Genomic DNA, 17008 nt, shown 5'->3' with positions numbered 1-17008 from the left:
AGTGGTTAAGAATCCCCCTGACAATGCAGGGTTCAAGCCCTGGTCCAGGAAGATCCCACATGACACGGAGCAACTAAGCCCATGAGCCACAACTACCGAAGCCCACGTGCCTAGATCCTATGCTCGGCAACAAGAGAAGCCACCACAATGAGAAGCCCGTGCACTGCAACGAAGAGTATCTCCTGCTCGCCTCAACTAGAGAAAGTCCACGCACAGCAACGAAGACCCAACGCAGCCAAAAAAAAAAAAAAAAACCTAATCTCCAACATGATGGTACGAGGAGGTGGGCTTTTGGGAGGTGTTTAGGTCATGAGGGTGGAGCCCTCAGGAATGGGGTGAGTGCCCTTATAAAGAGGCCCCAGAGCTGGCCTGTCCCTTCCACCATGTGAGGACACAGCAAGAAGGGAGCTGTCTCCAACCTGGAAGAAGACCTTCACCAGAACCTTACCTTGCTGGCACCCTGATCTTGGACTTCTCAGCCTCCAGAACTGTGAGGAATCAATTTCTGTTATTTCTAAGCTCCCCAGTCTGTGGTCTTAGATTATAGCAGCCCGAACAAACTGAGTCAGTCAGCATTCCTTTCATGCTTGCTGTTATCACATTTACTGTCCTAGGATCCATACTCAAACTCCCTCCCAGTAGTAATCAGAATTTTTGTGCTTGTAAAAGATAGAAACCCTAAAAAAAAAAAAAAAAAAAAATAGAAACCCTAAGTCAATGTGGCTTAACAACAAAATATTGAAGGTTCAGATCACTGGAACCCAACAGAGAAGAAAAAGTTTAGTTGATTCTATAAACATTATTCTAGATCTTTTAAAAAGCATCAAGATATTGTATGTTCTCTTTTTTTTTTTTTTTGGCCACACCGTGACTTGCAGGATCCTAGTTGCTTGACCAGAGATCAAACCTGGGCACTGCCAGTGAGAGCGCCAAGTCCTAAGCACTGGACCACCAGGAAATTCCCAAGATGTGGTACGTTCTTGACTCAGGCTTCAAATAGAAAGTACCATGCTTTTCTTTTATTGCCAAATAAAGGTATGATTTCTATGGAATAACTCTTCCATCCAGCTAGTTTTAAGAACAATTCTACTGGTCAAAGTTAGTATTTAAAACTACTTGGACCAGTAAAGCTGTCCTGATAACTCACTTATGCCCCACACGTGAATGTACTCAAGAAAGTTTACGAACACACTCAAGAATATAGAGTCACCTTTTACATATTAGCAAATTGAGGCTTAAGGTATGTATTTAATAGTACCTGAAAATCATAAATAATTTTATCTTAAGATACTTGCCAGGCAGTCAATTTGGGTAAGAGAAATTTTTTTTAAACATTGGAGCTTCCATGGATGATGTTAATCAAATTGTGAATGATTTTCCTAAGGGACTATGAAGAGTGCTCCTATTTTGAGCTTTATTGAGGGACCTCTGACCGCTGTCTCAGGGCGCCAAGCCAGGACTGGCCCGAGACTGCAGATGATTTATATCACCAGCAGAGGGCGCTCCAACACCACAGAAGCAGACTAAGCCAGCTTTGCACCATGAGGAAGGGAAACAAACCAAGTGTTTCCCCATAAACTTTTTTTCTTTTAATTGAAGTATAGTTGATTTACAACATTGTGTTAGTTTCTGCTGTACAGCTAAGTGGTTCAAATATATATTCGTTTTTTTCTATCCTTTTCCATTATAGATTATTGCAAGATATTAAATACAGTTCCCTGTGCTACACAGTAAATCCTTTTGTTTATCTATTTTACACATATATGATAGTATCTGTTAATCCCAAACTCCTAATTTGTCCCTCCCTCCCTTTCTCCCTTTGGTAACCATATGTTGTTTTCCATGTTTCTGACTCTGTTTCTGTTTTGTATATAGATTTATTTGCATTATTTTTTAGATCACAAATATATTTGATACCATATAATATTTGTCTTTCTCTGTCTGCTTTACTTCACTTGCTGTGAAAATCTCTAGGTCCATCTGTGTTGCTGCAAATGGCAATATTTCATTCTTTTTTATGGCTGAGGAATATTCCATGGTACATATATACCACACCATCTTTATTTGTCTGTGATGGACATTTCAGTTGCTCATTCAAACAGCTCATAAAACTCAATAACAAAAAAACAAAAAACCCACTCGAAAAATGGGCAGAGGCCCTTAATAGACATTTCTCCAAAAAAGACATACAGATGGCCAGTAGGCACATGAAAAGATCCTCAACATCACTAATATTAGAGAAATGCAAATCAAAACTGCAATTAGGTACCACCTCACACTGGTCAGAATGGCCATCATTAAAAAGTCTACAAATAACAAATGCTGGAGAGACTGTGTAGAAAAGGGAACCCTCCTACACTGTTGGTGGGAATGTAAGTTGGTGCAGCAACTATGGAAAACAGTATGGAAGTTCCTCAGAAAACTATGATCCAGCAATCCCACTCCTGGGCATATACTTGGACAAAACTATAATTCAAAAAGATACATGCACCCCTATATTCACAGCACCACGATTTATATTAGCCAAGACATGGAAGCAACTTAAATGTCCATCAACAGATGAATGGATAAGGAAGATGTGGTACAATTACACAATGGAATACTACTCAGCCTTAAAAAAGAACAAAATAATGCCATTTGCAGCAACATGGATGCAACTAGAGATGATCATACTAAGTGAAGTAAGTCAGAAAGAGAAAGACAAATACCATATGATATCACTTACATGTGGAATCTAAAATTTGGCACAAATGAACCTATCTAAGAAACAGAAACATGCACATTCATAGAGATCAGACTTGTGGTTGCAGAGGGGGGTGGGGAGGGAGAGGGACGGACTGGGAATTTGGAGGTGATAGATGTAAACTACTACATTTAGAATGAATTAACAACAAACTCCTACTGTATAGAACAGGGAACTATATCCAATATCCTAAAATAAACCATAATGGAAAAGAATATTGAAAAAAGAATGTATATATGTGTAAAACTAAGTCATGTTGCTGTACAGCAGAGATTGTCAGAACATTGTAAATCAACTATACTTCAATTTAAAAAAAAAAGGACTCTTTGGACCAATGCTAGCTGTCCTGATAACTCTCTTATGTGCCACACGTGAATGTACTCAAAAGAGTTGATGAAAACACAAGGGAATCTAGGCATCACCTTTTCCATAGCAGCACATGGAGGCTTATGTTACATAGTAATAGTACCTGCAAATCAGAAAGACTTTTATCTTAATTGCCCAGCAGTCGATTGGGGCAAGAGAAATTTTTTTAATTTGGAGCTTCCTCGGACGGTGGTAATCAAATTTGAATTACTTTCCAAGGGGACCATGAAGAGTGTCTCTATTTTGAGGTGTATAGGGGAACCTCTGACCACTGTCTCAGGGCGCCAAACCAGGACTGGCCCGAGACCGCAGGAGATTAGTACCACCACGAGAGGGCGCTCCAACACAACAGGAGCGACACAGCCAGCCTTGCAGCAGGAGGAAGGGAATCTAATCAACGGTTGCCCAATGTTCTTTCTTTGTTAAATGAAGTGTAGCTGCTGCACAATATGGTGATAGTTACAGGTGTCAGCAGGTTAATTCACTTTTACATGCGTATATATATACCTCTATATTCTTACATTTTTGATTCCTTTTCATTATAAGGTTATTGCAAGATATTGAATACAGACCCCTGTGTTCTACAGTAAATCCTTCTTGTTTATCTATTTTATATATGATAATAGCCTGCATCTGTTAAACCCAAACTCCTAATTTGTCCCTCTCTCCCTTTCCCCTTTGTTAACCATATGTTGTATTGTATGTTTGTGATTCTGTTTTGGTTTTCTGGATAGATTCGTTTGCATTATTTTTTTTTAGGCTGCATTATTTTTAGACAACACATTTATGTGATATTATATAATATTTGACTTTCCCTGCCTGCCTTACTTCACTTACTATGAAAATCTCTTGGTCCATCTATGTTGCTGCAAATGGCAATATTTTATTCTTTTTTATGACTGAGGAATATTCCATTGTACATATATACCACACCATCTGTATCTATTCATCTATGAAGGACATTTTAGTTGCTTCCATGACTTTACGGCCACCCCTTCTTGAACCCCAATGGTAATATGCCCTCAGTGACAACATGCATCCCAATTTTGGAAATGCTAAAGTTGAAAAAAATTGTGCATGTAGAAAAGTTTCCCATCCAGTTAGTTTTAGGAGAAATTCTGCTGGTCAAAGTGAGTACTTAAGACTCTTGGGACTAGTGCTAGCTGTCCTGATAACTCTCTAATGCTTCACACGTGAATGTAGTCAAGAGCGTTGATGAAAACGGGAGGGAATCTAGGCGTCAGCTTTTCCATAGGAACAGATGGAGGCTGAAGTTGCCTAGTTAACAGAACCTGCAAATCAGAAAGAATTTTACATAATTGCCCAGCAATCGATTAGGGCAAGAGAATTTTTTTTAGTTTGGAGCTTCCTCGGATGGTGGTAATCCAATTTTGAATCATTTTCCAAGGGACTGTGAAAAGTGGCCCTATTTTGAGCTTTATAGAGGGACCTCTGACCTCTGTCTCAGAGCTCCAGGCCAGGACTGGCCCCAGCCTGCAGGGGATTAGTGTCACCACGAGAGGGCGCTCCAACACCACAGGCGCGGACACAGTCAGCTTTGCACCATGAGGAAGGGAAACTAACCAAGTGTTTCCCGTAATATATTTTTTTAAATTGAAGTGTAGTTGATTTACAACATTATATTAGTTTCTGGTATACAGCAAAGTGATTAAACTATCTACATTCTTTTCCATTACAGGTCATTACAAGATAGTAAACATTTCCCTGGGCTATACAGTAAATCCTTGCTGTTCATCTATTTTATATATGAGTGGTTACCTACTAATCCCAAATTACTAATTTATCCTTCCCTCCTTCACCTTTTGTACCACAAATTTATGTTCTATGTCTGGGAGGCTGTTTCTCTTTTGTATATACATTCGTTTGTACTGTTTTTTTAGATTCCACAAGTAGGTGATATCATATATTGTCTTTTTCTGTCTGACTGTCTTTATTTAGTATGATAATGTCTTGGTCCATCCATGTCGCTGCAAATGGCAATGTTTCATTCTTCTTTATGACTGAGGAATAGTCCACTGTACATATATACCACACCTCCTTTATCCATTCATTCATCTATGAAGACATTTCAGTTGCTTCCTTGCCTTTATGGCCACTCCTTCTTGAACCCCAGTGCTAATATACCTTCAGTAACAAGATGCACCCCAATTTTAGAAATGCTCAAGTGTGAGGAAAATGTGCATGTAGAATAACTCTCCCATCCAGTTAGTTTTAGGAGAAATTCTGCTGGGCAAAGTTCGTACTTCCTCTTGGGGCCAGTGCTAGCTGTCCTGATAACTCTCTAATGACCCACACGTGAATGTACTCGAGAGAGTTGAAGGAAACACGAGGGAATCTAGGCTTCAGCTTTTCCATGGGAGCAGATGAAGGCTTAAGTTACCTTGTTAACAGAACCTGCAAATCAGAAAGAATTTTATCTTAAATGCCCAGCAGTCAATCGGGACAAGAGAAATTTTTTTTAATTTGGAGCTTCCTTGGATGGTGGTAATCCAATTTTGAATTATTTTCCAAGGGGACTGTGAAAAGTGGCCCTACTTTTGAGCTTTATTGAGGGACCACTGACCACTGTCTCAGGGCGCCAAACCAGGACTGGCCCGAGACTGCAGGGGATTAGTATCACCACGAGAGGGCGCGCCAACACAACAGGAGCGACACAGCCAGCCTTGCAGCAGGAAGAAGGGAACCTAACCAAGGGTTGCCCCATGTTCTTACTTTGTTAAATGAAGTGTAGTTGCTATACAATATGGTGATAGTTACAGGTGTCAGCAGGTTAATTCACTTTTACATGCGTATATATATACCTCTATATTCTTTCATTTTTGATTCCTCTTCATTATAAGGTTATCACAAGATATTGAATACAGGCCCCTGTGCTCTACAGTAAATCCTTCTTGTTTATCTATTTTATATATGATAATAGCGTGTACCTGTGAAACCCAAACTCCTAATTTGTCCCTCCCTCCCTTTCCCCTTTGGTAACCATATGTTGTATTGTATGTTTGTGACTGTTTCGGTTTTCTGGATAGATTCTTTTGCATTATTTTTAGACCACACATTTATGTGATATCATATAATATTTGACTTTCCCAGTCTGCCTTACTTCACATACTATAAAAATCTCTAGGACCATCCATGTTGCTGCAAGTGGCAATATTTTATCCTTTTCTATGACTGAGGAATAGTCCATTGTACATATATACCACACCATCTGTATCTATTCGTCTATGAAGGACATTTTAGTTGCTTCCATGCCTTTATGGCCACTCCTTCTTGAACCCCAATAGTAATATGCCCTCAGTGACAACATGCATCCCAGTTTTGGAAATGCAATAGTTGGAAACAAAAAGTGCATGTAGAAGAACTTCCCACATGGTTAGTTTTAGGAGAAACTCTACTCTTTAAAGTGAATACTTAAGACTCTTGGGACTAGTGCTAGTGTTCTGATAACTCTCTAATGCTTCACACGTGAATGTAGTCAAGAGAGTTGATGAAAACACGAGGGAATCTAGGCGTCAGCTTTTCCTTAGGAACAGATGGAGGCTGAAGTTGCCTAGTTAACAGAACCTGCAAATCAGAAAGAATTTTACATAATTGCCCAGCAATCGATTAGGGCAAGGGGAATTTTTTTTAGTTTGGAGCTTCCTCGGATGGTGGTAATCCAATTTTGAATCATTTTCCAAGGGGACTGTGAAAAGTGGCCCTATTTTGAGCTTTATAGAGGGACCTCTGACCTCTGTCTCAGAGCTCCAGGCCAGGGCTGGCCCCAGCCTGCGGGGGATCAGTGTCACCACGAGAGGGCGCTCCAACACCACAAGAGCGGACGCAGTTTTGCACCATGAGGTAGGGAAACTAACCAAGTGTTTCCCGTAATATTTTTTTTTAATTGAAGTGTAGTTGATTTACAACATTCTGTTAGTTTCTGGTATACAGCAAAGTGATTCAACTATCTACATTCTTTTCCATTACAGGTTGTTACAAGATAGTAAACATTTCCCTGGGCTATACTGTAAATCCTTGCTGTTTATCTATTTTATATATGAGTGGTTATCTACTAATCCCAAATAACTAATTTATCCCTCCCTCCTTCCCCTTTTGTACCATAAATTTATGTTCTATGTCTGGGAGGCTGTTTCTCTTTTGTATATACATTCCTTTGTATTGTTTTTTTAGATTCCACAAGTAGGTGATATCATATATTGTGTTTTTCTGTCTGACTGTCTTTATTTAGTATGATAATGTCTTGGTCCATCCATGTCGCTGCAAATGGCAATGTTTCACTCTTCGTTATGCCTGAGGAATAGTCCATTGTACATATATACCACACCTCCTTTATCCATTCATTGATCTATGAAGACATTTCAGTTGCTTCCTTGCCTTTATGGCCACTCCTTCTTGAACCCCAGTACTAAATACCTTCAGTAACAAGATGCATCCCAAGTTTAGAAATGCTCAAGTGTGAGGAAAATGTGCATGTAGAATAACTCTCCCATCCAGTTAGTTTTAGGGGAAATTCTGCTGGGCAAAGTTCGTACTTACTCTTGGGACTAGTGCTAGCTGTCCTGATAACTCTCTAATGACCCACACGTGAATGTACTCGAGAGAGTTGATGAAAACACGAGGGAATCTAGGCTTCAGCTTTTCCATGGGTGCACATGGAGGCTTAAGTTACCTCGTTAACAGAACCTGCAAATCAGAAAGAATTTTGTCTTAATTGACCAGCAGTCGATTAGGGAAAGAGAAATTTTTTTTTAATTTGGAGCTTCCTCGGATGGTGGTAATCCAATTTTGAATTATTTTCCAAGGGGACTGTGAAAAGTGGTCCTATTTTTGAGCTTTATCGAGGAACCTCTGACCTCTGTCTCAGGGCGCCAAACCAGGACTGGCCCGAGACTGCAGGAGATTAGTACCACCACGAGAGGGCGCTCCAACACAACAGGAGAGACACAGCCAGCCTTGCAGCAGGAGGAAGGGAACCTAACCAAGGGTTGCCCCATATTCTCTCTTTGTTAAATGAAGTGTAGTTGCTATACAATATGGTGATAGTTACGGGAGTCAGCAGGTCAATTCACTTTTACATGAGTATATATATACCTCTATATTCTTTCATTTTTGATTCCTCTTCATTATAAGGTTATCACAAGATATTGAATACAGGCCCCTGTGCTCTACAGTAAATCCTTCTTGTGTATCTATTTTATATATGATAATAGCGTGTATCTGTGAAACCCAAACTCCTAATTTGTCCCTCCCTCCCTTTCCCCTTTGGTAACCATATGTTGTATTGTATGTTTGTGACTCTGTTTCGGTTTTCTGGATAGATTCGTTTGCATTATTTTTAGACCACACATTTATGTGATATCATATAATATTTGACTTTCCCAGTCTGCCTTACCTCACATACTATAAAAATCTCTAGGACCATCCATGTTGCTGCAAATGGCAATATTTTATCCTTTTCTATGACTGAGGAATATTCCATTGTACATATATACCACACCATCTGTATCTATTCATCTATGAAGGACATTTTAGTTGCTTCCATGCCTTTATGGCCACTCCTTCTTGAACCCCAATAGTAATATGCCCTCAGTGACAACATGCATCCCAGTTTTGGAAATGCAATAGTTGGAAACAAAAAGTGCATGTAGAAGAACTTCCCACGTGGTTAGTTTTAGGAGAAACTCTACTCTTTAAAGTGAATACTTAAGACTCTTGGGACTAGTGCTAGCTGTCCTGATCACTCTCTAATGCTTCACACGTGAATGTAGTCAAGAGAGTTGAGGAAAACACGAGGGAATCTAGGCGTCAGCTTTTCCATAGGCGCAGATGGAGGCTGAAGTTGCCTAGTTAACAGAACCTGCAAATCAGAAAGAATTTTACATAATTGCCAAGCAATCGATTAGGGCAAGAGAAATTTTTTTTTAATTTGGAGTTTCCTCGGATGGTGGTAATCCAATTTTGAATCATTTTCCAAGGGGACTGTGAAAAGTGGCCCTATTTTGAGCTTTATCGAGGGACCTCTGACCTCTGTCTCAGAGCTCCAGGCCAGGGCTGGCCCCAGCCTGCAGGGGATTAGTGTCACCACGAGAGGGCGCTCCAACACCACAGGAGTGGACACAGTTAGCTTTGCACCATGAGGAAGGGAAACTAACCATGTGTTTCCCGTAATATTTTTTTTTTTAATTGAAGTGTAGTTGATTTACAACATTCTGTTAGTTTCTGGTATACAGCAAAGTGATTCAACTATCTACATTCTTTTCCATTACTGGTTGTTACAAGATAGTAAACATTTCCCTGGGCTATACAGTAAATCCTTGCTGTTCATCTATTTTATATATGAGTGGTTACCTACTAATCCCAAATTACTAATTTATCCTTCCCTCCTTCCCCTTTTGTACCACAAATTTATGTTCTATGTCTGGGAGGCTGTTTCTCTTTTGTATATACATTCGTTTGTACTGTTTTTTTAGATTCCACAAGTAGGTGCTATCATATATTGTCTTTTTCTGTCTGACTGTCTTTATTAGGTATGATAATGTCTTGGTCCATCCATGTCGCTGCAAATGGCAATGTTTCATTCTTCTTTATGACTGAGGAATAGTCCACTGTACATATATACCACACCTCCTTTATCCATTCATTCATCTATGAAGACATTTCAGTTGCTTCCTTGCCCTTATGGCCACTCCTTCTTGAACCCCAGTGCTAATATACCTTCAGTAACAAGATGCATCCCAATTTTAGAAATGCTGAAGTGTGAGGAAAATGTGCATGTAGAATAACTCTCCCATCCAGTTAGTTTTAGGAGAAATTCTGCTGGGCAAAGTTCGTACTTCCTCTTGGGGCCAGTGCTAGCCGTTCTGATAACTCTCTAATGACCCACACGTGAATGTACTCGAGAGCGTTGATGAAAACACGAGGGAATCTAGGCTTCAGCTTTTCCATGGGAGCAGATGGAGGCTTAAGTTACCTCGTTAACAGAACCTGCAAATCAGAAAGAATTTTATCTTAAATGCCCAGCAGTCAATCGGGACAAGAGAAATTTTTTTTAATTTGGAGCTTCCTTGGATGGTGGTAATCCAATTTTGAATTATTTTCCAAGGGGACTGTGAAAAGTGGCCCTACTTTTGAGCTTTATTGAGGGACCTCTGACCACTGTCTCAGGGCGCCAAACCAGGACTGGCCCGAGACCGCAGGGGATTAGTATCACCACGAGAGGGCGCGCCAACACAACAGGAGCGACACAGCCAGCCTTGCAGCAGGAAGAAGGGAACCTAACCAAGGGTTGCCCCATGTTCTTACTTTGTTAAATGAAGTGTAGTTGCTCTACAATATGGTGATAGTTACAGGTGTCAGCAGGTTAATTCACTTTTACATGCGTATATATATACCTCTATATTCTTTCATTTTTGATTCCTCTTCATTATAAGGTTATCACAAGATATTGAATACAGGCCCCTGTGCTCTACAGTAAATCCTTCTTGTTTATCTATTTTATATATGATAATAGCGTGTACCTGTGAAACCCAAACTCCTAATTTGTCCCTCCCTCCCTTTCCCCTTTGGTAACCATATGTTGTATTGTATGTTTGTGACTCTGTTTCGGTTTTCTGGATAGATTCGTTTGCATTATTTTAGACCACACATTTATGTGATATCATATAATATTTGACTTTCCCAGTCTGCCTTACTTCACATACTATAAAAATCTCTAGGACCATCCATGTTGCTGCAAATGGCAGTATTTTATCCTTTTCTATGACTGAGGAATAGTCCATTGTACATATATACCACACCATCTGTATCTATTCGTCTATGAAGGACATTTTAGTTGCTTCCATGCCTTTATGGCCACTCCTTCTTGAACCCCAATAGTAATATGCCCTCAGTGACAACATGCATCCCAGTTTTGGAAATGCAATAGTTGAAAACAAAAAGTGCATGTAGAAGAACTTCCCACGCGGTTAGTTTTAGGAGAAACTCTACTCTTTAAAGTGAATACTTAAGACTCTTGGGACTAGTGCTAGTGTTCTGATAACTCTCTAATGCTTCACAGGTGAATGTAGTCAAGAGAGTTGAGGAGAACACAAGGGAATCTAGGCGTCAGCTTTTCCATAGGCGCAGATGGAGGCTGAAGTTGCCTAGTTAACAGAACCTGCAAATCAGAAAGAATTTTACATAATTGCCAAGCAATCGATTAGGGCAAGAGAAATTTTTTTTTAATTTGGAGTTTCCTCGGATGGTGGTAATCCAATTTTGAATCATTTTCCAAGGGGACTGTGAAAAGTGGCCCTATTTTGAGCTTTATCGAGGGACCTCTGACCTCTGTCTCAGAGCTCCAGGCCAGGGCTGGCCCCAGCCTGCAGGGGATTAGTGTCACCACGAGAGGGCGCTCCAACACCACAGGAGTGGACACAGTTAGCTTTGCACCATGAGGAAGGGAAACTAACCATGTGTTTCCCGTAATATTTTTTTTTTTAATTGAAGTGTAGTTGATTTACAACATTCTGTTAGTTTCTGGTATACAGCAAAGTGATTCAACTATCTACATTCTTTTCCATTACTGGTTGTTACAAGATAGTAAACATTTCCCTGGGCTATACAGTAAATCCTTGCTGTTCATCTATTTTATATATGAGTGGTTACCTACTAATCCCAAATTACTAATTTATCCTTCCCTCCTTCCCCTTTTGTACCACAAATTTATGTTCTATGTCTGGGAGGCTGTTTCTCTTTTGTATATACATTCGTTTGTACTGTTTTTTTAGATTCCACAAGTAGGTGCTATCATATATTGTCTTTTTCTGTCTGACTGTCTTTATTAGGTATGATAATGTCTTGGTCCATCCATGTCGCTGCAAATGGCAATGTTTCATTCTTCTTTATGACTGAGGAATAGTCCATTGTACATATATACCACACCTCCTTTATCCATTCATTCATCTATGAAGACATTTCAGTTGCTTCCTTGCCCTTATGGCCACTCCTTCTTGAACCCCAGTGCTAATATACCTTCAGTAACAAGATGCATCCCAATTTTAGAAATGCTGAAGTGTGAGGAAAATGTGCATGTAGAATAACTCTCCCATCCAGTTAGTTTTAGGAGAAATTCTGCTGGGCAAAGTTCGTACTTCCTCTTGGGGCCAGTGCTAGCCGTTCTGATAACTCTCTAATGACCCACACGTGAATGTACTCGAGAGCGTTGATGAAAACACGAGGGAATCTAGGCTTCAGCTTTTCCATGGGAGCAGATGGAGGCTTAAGTTACCTCGTTAACAGAACCTGCAAATCAGAAAGAATTTTATCTTAAATGCCCAGCAGTCAATCGGGACAAGAGAAATTTTTTTTAATTTGGAGCTTCCTTGGATGGTGGTAATCCAATTTTGAATTATTTTCCAAGGGGACTGTGAAAAGTGGCCCTACTTTTGAGCTTTATTGAGGGACCTCTGACCACTGTCTCAGGGCGCCAAACCAGGACTGGCCCGAGACCGCAGGGGATTAGTATCACCACGAGAGGGCGCGCCAACACAACAGGAGCGACACAGCCAGCCTTGCAGCAGGAAGAAGGGAACCTAACCAAGGGTTGCCCCATGTTCTTACTTTGTTAAATGAAGTGTAGTTGCTCTACAATATGGTGATAGTTACAGGTGTCAGCAGGTTAATTCACTTTTACATGCGTATATATATACCTCTATATTCTTTCATTTTTGATTCCTCTTCATTATAAGGTTATCACAAGATATTGAATACAGGCCCCTGTGCTCTACAGTAAATCCTTCTTGTTTATCTATTTTATATATGATAATAGCGTGTACCTGTGAAACCCAAACTCCTAATTTGTCCCTCCCTCCCTTTCCCCTTTGGTAACCATATGTTGTATTGTATGTTTGTGACTCTGTTTCGGTTTTCTGGATAGATTCGTTTGCATTATTTTTAGACCACACATTTATGTGATATCATATAATATTTGACTTTCCCAGTCTGCCTTACTTCACATACTATAAAAATCTCTAGGACCATCCATGTTGCTGCAAATGGCAGTATTTTATCCTTTTCTATGACTGAGGAATAGTCCATTGTACATATATACCACACCATCTGTATCTATTCGTCTATGAAGGACATTTTAGTTGCTTCCATGCCTTTATGGCCACTCCTTCTTGAACCCCAATAGTAATATGCCCTCAGTGACAACATGCATCCCAGTTTTGGAAATGCAATAGTTGAAAACAAAAAGTGCATGTAGAAGAACTTCCCACGCGGTTAGTTTTAGGAGAAACTCTACTCTTTAAAGTGAATACTTAAGACTCTTGGGACTAGTGCTAGTGTTCTGATAACTCTCTAATGCTTCACAGGTGAATGTAGTCAAGAGAGTTGAGGAGAACACAAGGGAATCTAGGAGTCAGCTTTTCCATAGGCGCAGATGGAGGCTGAAGTTGCCTAGTTAACAGAACCTGCAAATCAGAAAGAATTTTACATAATTGCCCAGCAATCGATTAGGGCAAGGGGAATTTTTTTTAGTTTGGAGCTTCCTCGGATGGTGGTAATCCAATTTTGAATCATTTTCCAAGGGACTGTGAAAAGTGGCCCTATTTTGAGCTTTATAGAGGGACCTCTGACCTCTGTCTCAGAGCTCCAGGCCAGGACTGGCCCCAGCCTGCGGGGGATCAGTGTCACCACGAGAAGGCGCTCCAACACCACAAGAGCGGACACAGTTTTGCACCATGAGGAAGGGAAACTAACCAAGTGTTTCCCGTAATATTTTTTTTTAATTGAAGTGTAGTTGATTTACAACATTCTGTTAGTTTCTGGTATACAGCAAAGTGATTCAACTATCTATATTCTTTTCCATTACAGGTTGTTACAAGATAGTAAACATTTCCCTGGGCTATACAGTAAATCCTTGCTGTTTATCTATTTTATATATGAGTGGTTATCTACTAATCCCAAATAACTAATTTATCCCTCCCTCCTTCCCCTTTTGTACCATAAATTTATGTTCTGTGTCTGGGAGGCTGTTTCTCTTTTGTATATACATTCCTTTGTATTGTTTTTTTAGATTCCACAAGTAGGTGATATCATATATTATTTGTCTTTTTCTGTCTGTCTTTATTTAGTATGATAATGTCTTGGTCCATCCATGTCGCTGCAAATGGCAATGTTTCATTCTTCTTTATGACTGAGGAATAGTCCACTGTACATATATACCACACCTCCTTTATCCATTCATTCATCTATGAAGACATTTCAGTTGCTTCCTTGCCTTTATGGCCACTCCTTCTTGAACCCCAGTGCTAATATACCTTCAGTAACAAGATGCACCCCAATTTTAGAAATGCTCAAGTGTGAGGAAAATGTGCATGTAGAATAACTCTCCCATCCAGTTAGTTTTAGGAGAAATTCTGCTGGGCAAAGTTCGTACTTACTCTTGGGACTAGTGCTAGCTGTCCTGATAACTCTCTAATGACCCACACGTGAATGTACTCGAGAGAGTTGATGAAAACACGAGGGAATCTAGGCTTCAGCTTTTCCATGGGTGCACATGGAGGCTTAAGTTACCTCGTTAACAGAACGTGCAAATCAGAAAGAATTTTGTCTTAATTGACCAGCAGTCGATTAGGGAAAGAGAAATTTTTTTTTAATTTGGAGCTTCCTCGGATGGTGGTAATCCAATTTTGAATTATTTTCCAAGGGGACTGTGAAAAGTGGTCCTATTTTTGAGCTTTATCAAGGGACCTCTGACCTCTGTCTCAGGGCGCCAAACCAGGACTGGCCCGAGACTGCAGGGGATTAGTATCACCACGAGAGGGCGCTCCAACACAACAGGAGAGACACAGCCAGCCTTGCAGCAGGAGGAAGGGAACCTAACCAAGGGTTACCCCATATTCTCTCTTTGTTAAATGAAGTGTAGTTGCTATACAGTATGGTGATAGTTACAGGTGTCAGCAGGTTAATTCACTTTTACATGCATATATATATACCTCTATATTCTTTCATTTTTGATTCCTTTTCATTATAGTGTTATCACAAGATATTGAATACAGGCCCCTGTGCTCTACAGTAAATCCTTCTTGTTTATCTATTTTATATATGATAATAGCGTGTATCTGTTAAACCCAAACTGCTGATTTGTTCCTCCCTCCCTTCTCCCTTTGGTAACCATATGTTGTATTGTATGTTTGTGACTCTGTTTTGGTTTTCTGGATAGATTCGTTTGCATTATTTTTAGAGAAAACATTTATGTGATATCATATAATATTTGACTTTCCCTGTCTGCCTTACTTCACTTACTATGAAAATCTCTACGTCCATCTATGTTGCTGCAAATGGCAATATTTTATCCTTTTCTATGACTGAGGAATAGTCCATTGTACATATATACCACACCAGCTGTATCTATTCATCTATGAAGGACATTTTAGTTGCTTCCATGCCTTTATGGCCACCCCTTCTTGAACCCCAATGGTAATATGCCTTCTGTGACAACATGCATCCCAATTTTGGAAATGCTAAAGTTGAAAAAAAATTGTACATGTAGAAAAGTTTCCCATCCAGTTAGTTTTAGGAGAAATTCTGCTGGTCAAAGTGAGTACTTAAGACTCTTGGGACGAGTGCCAGTCCTCCTGGTAACTCTCTAATTCCCCACACGTGAATGTACTCAGGAGAGTTGAAGGAAACACGAGGGAATCTAGGAGTCAGCTTTTCCATAGGAGCACATGGAGGCTTAAGTTACCTGGTTAATAGAACCTGCACATCAGAAACAATTTTATCTTTCTGATTCGCCCAGCAGTCGATTACGGCAAGAGAAATTTTTTTTTAATTTGGAGCTTCCTCGGACGGTGGTAATCCAATTTTGAATTATTTTCCAGGAGGACTGTGAAAAGTGACCCTATTTTGAGATTTATAGAGGGACCTCTGACCTCTGTCTCAGAGCTCCAGGCCAGGACTGGCCCCAGCCTGCAGGGGATTAGTGTCACCACGAGAGGGCGCTCCAACACCACAGGCGCGGACACAGTCAGCTTTGCACCATGAGGTAGGGAAACTAACCAAGTGTTTCCGGTAATATTGTTTTTTTCATTGAAGTGTAGTTGATTTACAACATTATGTTAGTTTCTGGTATACAGCAAAGTGATTCAACTATCTACATTCCTTTCCATTACAGGTTGTTACAAGATAGTAAACATTTCCCTGGGCTATACAGTAAATCCTTGCTGTTTATCTATTTTATATATGAGTGGTTATCTACTAATCCCAAATAACTAATTTATCCCTCCCTCCTTCCCCTTTTGTACCATAAATTTATGTTCTATGTCTGGGAGGCTGTTTCTCTTTTGTATATACATTCCTTTGTATTGTTTTTTTAGATTCCACAAGTAGGTGATATCATATATTATTTGTCTTTTTCTGTCTTTTAAAAATTTATTTATTTATTTATTTATTTATTTTTGGCTGCGTTGGGTCTTCATTGCTGCGTGAGGGCTTTTCTCTAGTTGCGGCGAGCGGGGGCTACCCTTCGTTGCAGTGCATGGGCTTCTCATTGTGGTGGCTTCTCTTGTTGCAGAGAACAGGCCCTAAGCGCATAGGCTGCAGTAGTTGTGGCACGTGGGCTCAGTAGTTGTGGCTCATGGGCTCTAGAGTACAGGCTTAGTAGTTGTGGTGCACGGGCTTAGTTGCTCTGCGGCATGTGGGATCTTCCCGGACCAGGGCTCGAACCCGTGTTTGCTGCATTGGCAGGCGGATTCTTAACCACTGCGCCACCAGGGAAGCCCCTGTCTGACTGTCTTTATGCAGTATGATAATGTCTTGGTCCATCCATGTCGCTGCAAATGGCAATGTTTCATTCTTCTTTATGACTGAGGAATAGTCCACTGTACATTT

This window comes from Balaenoptera musculus, chromosome 19 (genome assembly GCF_009873245.2).
Source record: "Balaenoptera musculus isolate JJ_BM4_2016_0621 chromosome 19, mBalMus1.pri.v3, whole genome shotgun sequence".
Lineage (NCBI taxonomy): Eukaryota > Metazoa > Chordata > Mammalia > Artiodactyla > Balaenopteridae > Balaenoptera > Balaenoptera musculus.
The sequence above is the reverse complement of the archived record's forward strand: the minus strand, read 5'-3'. Positions refer to the sequence as shown.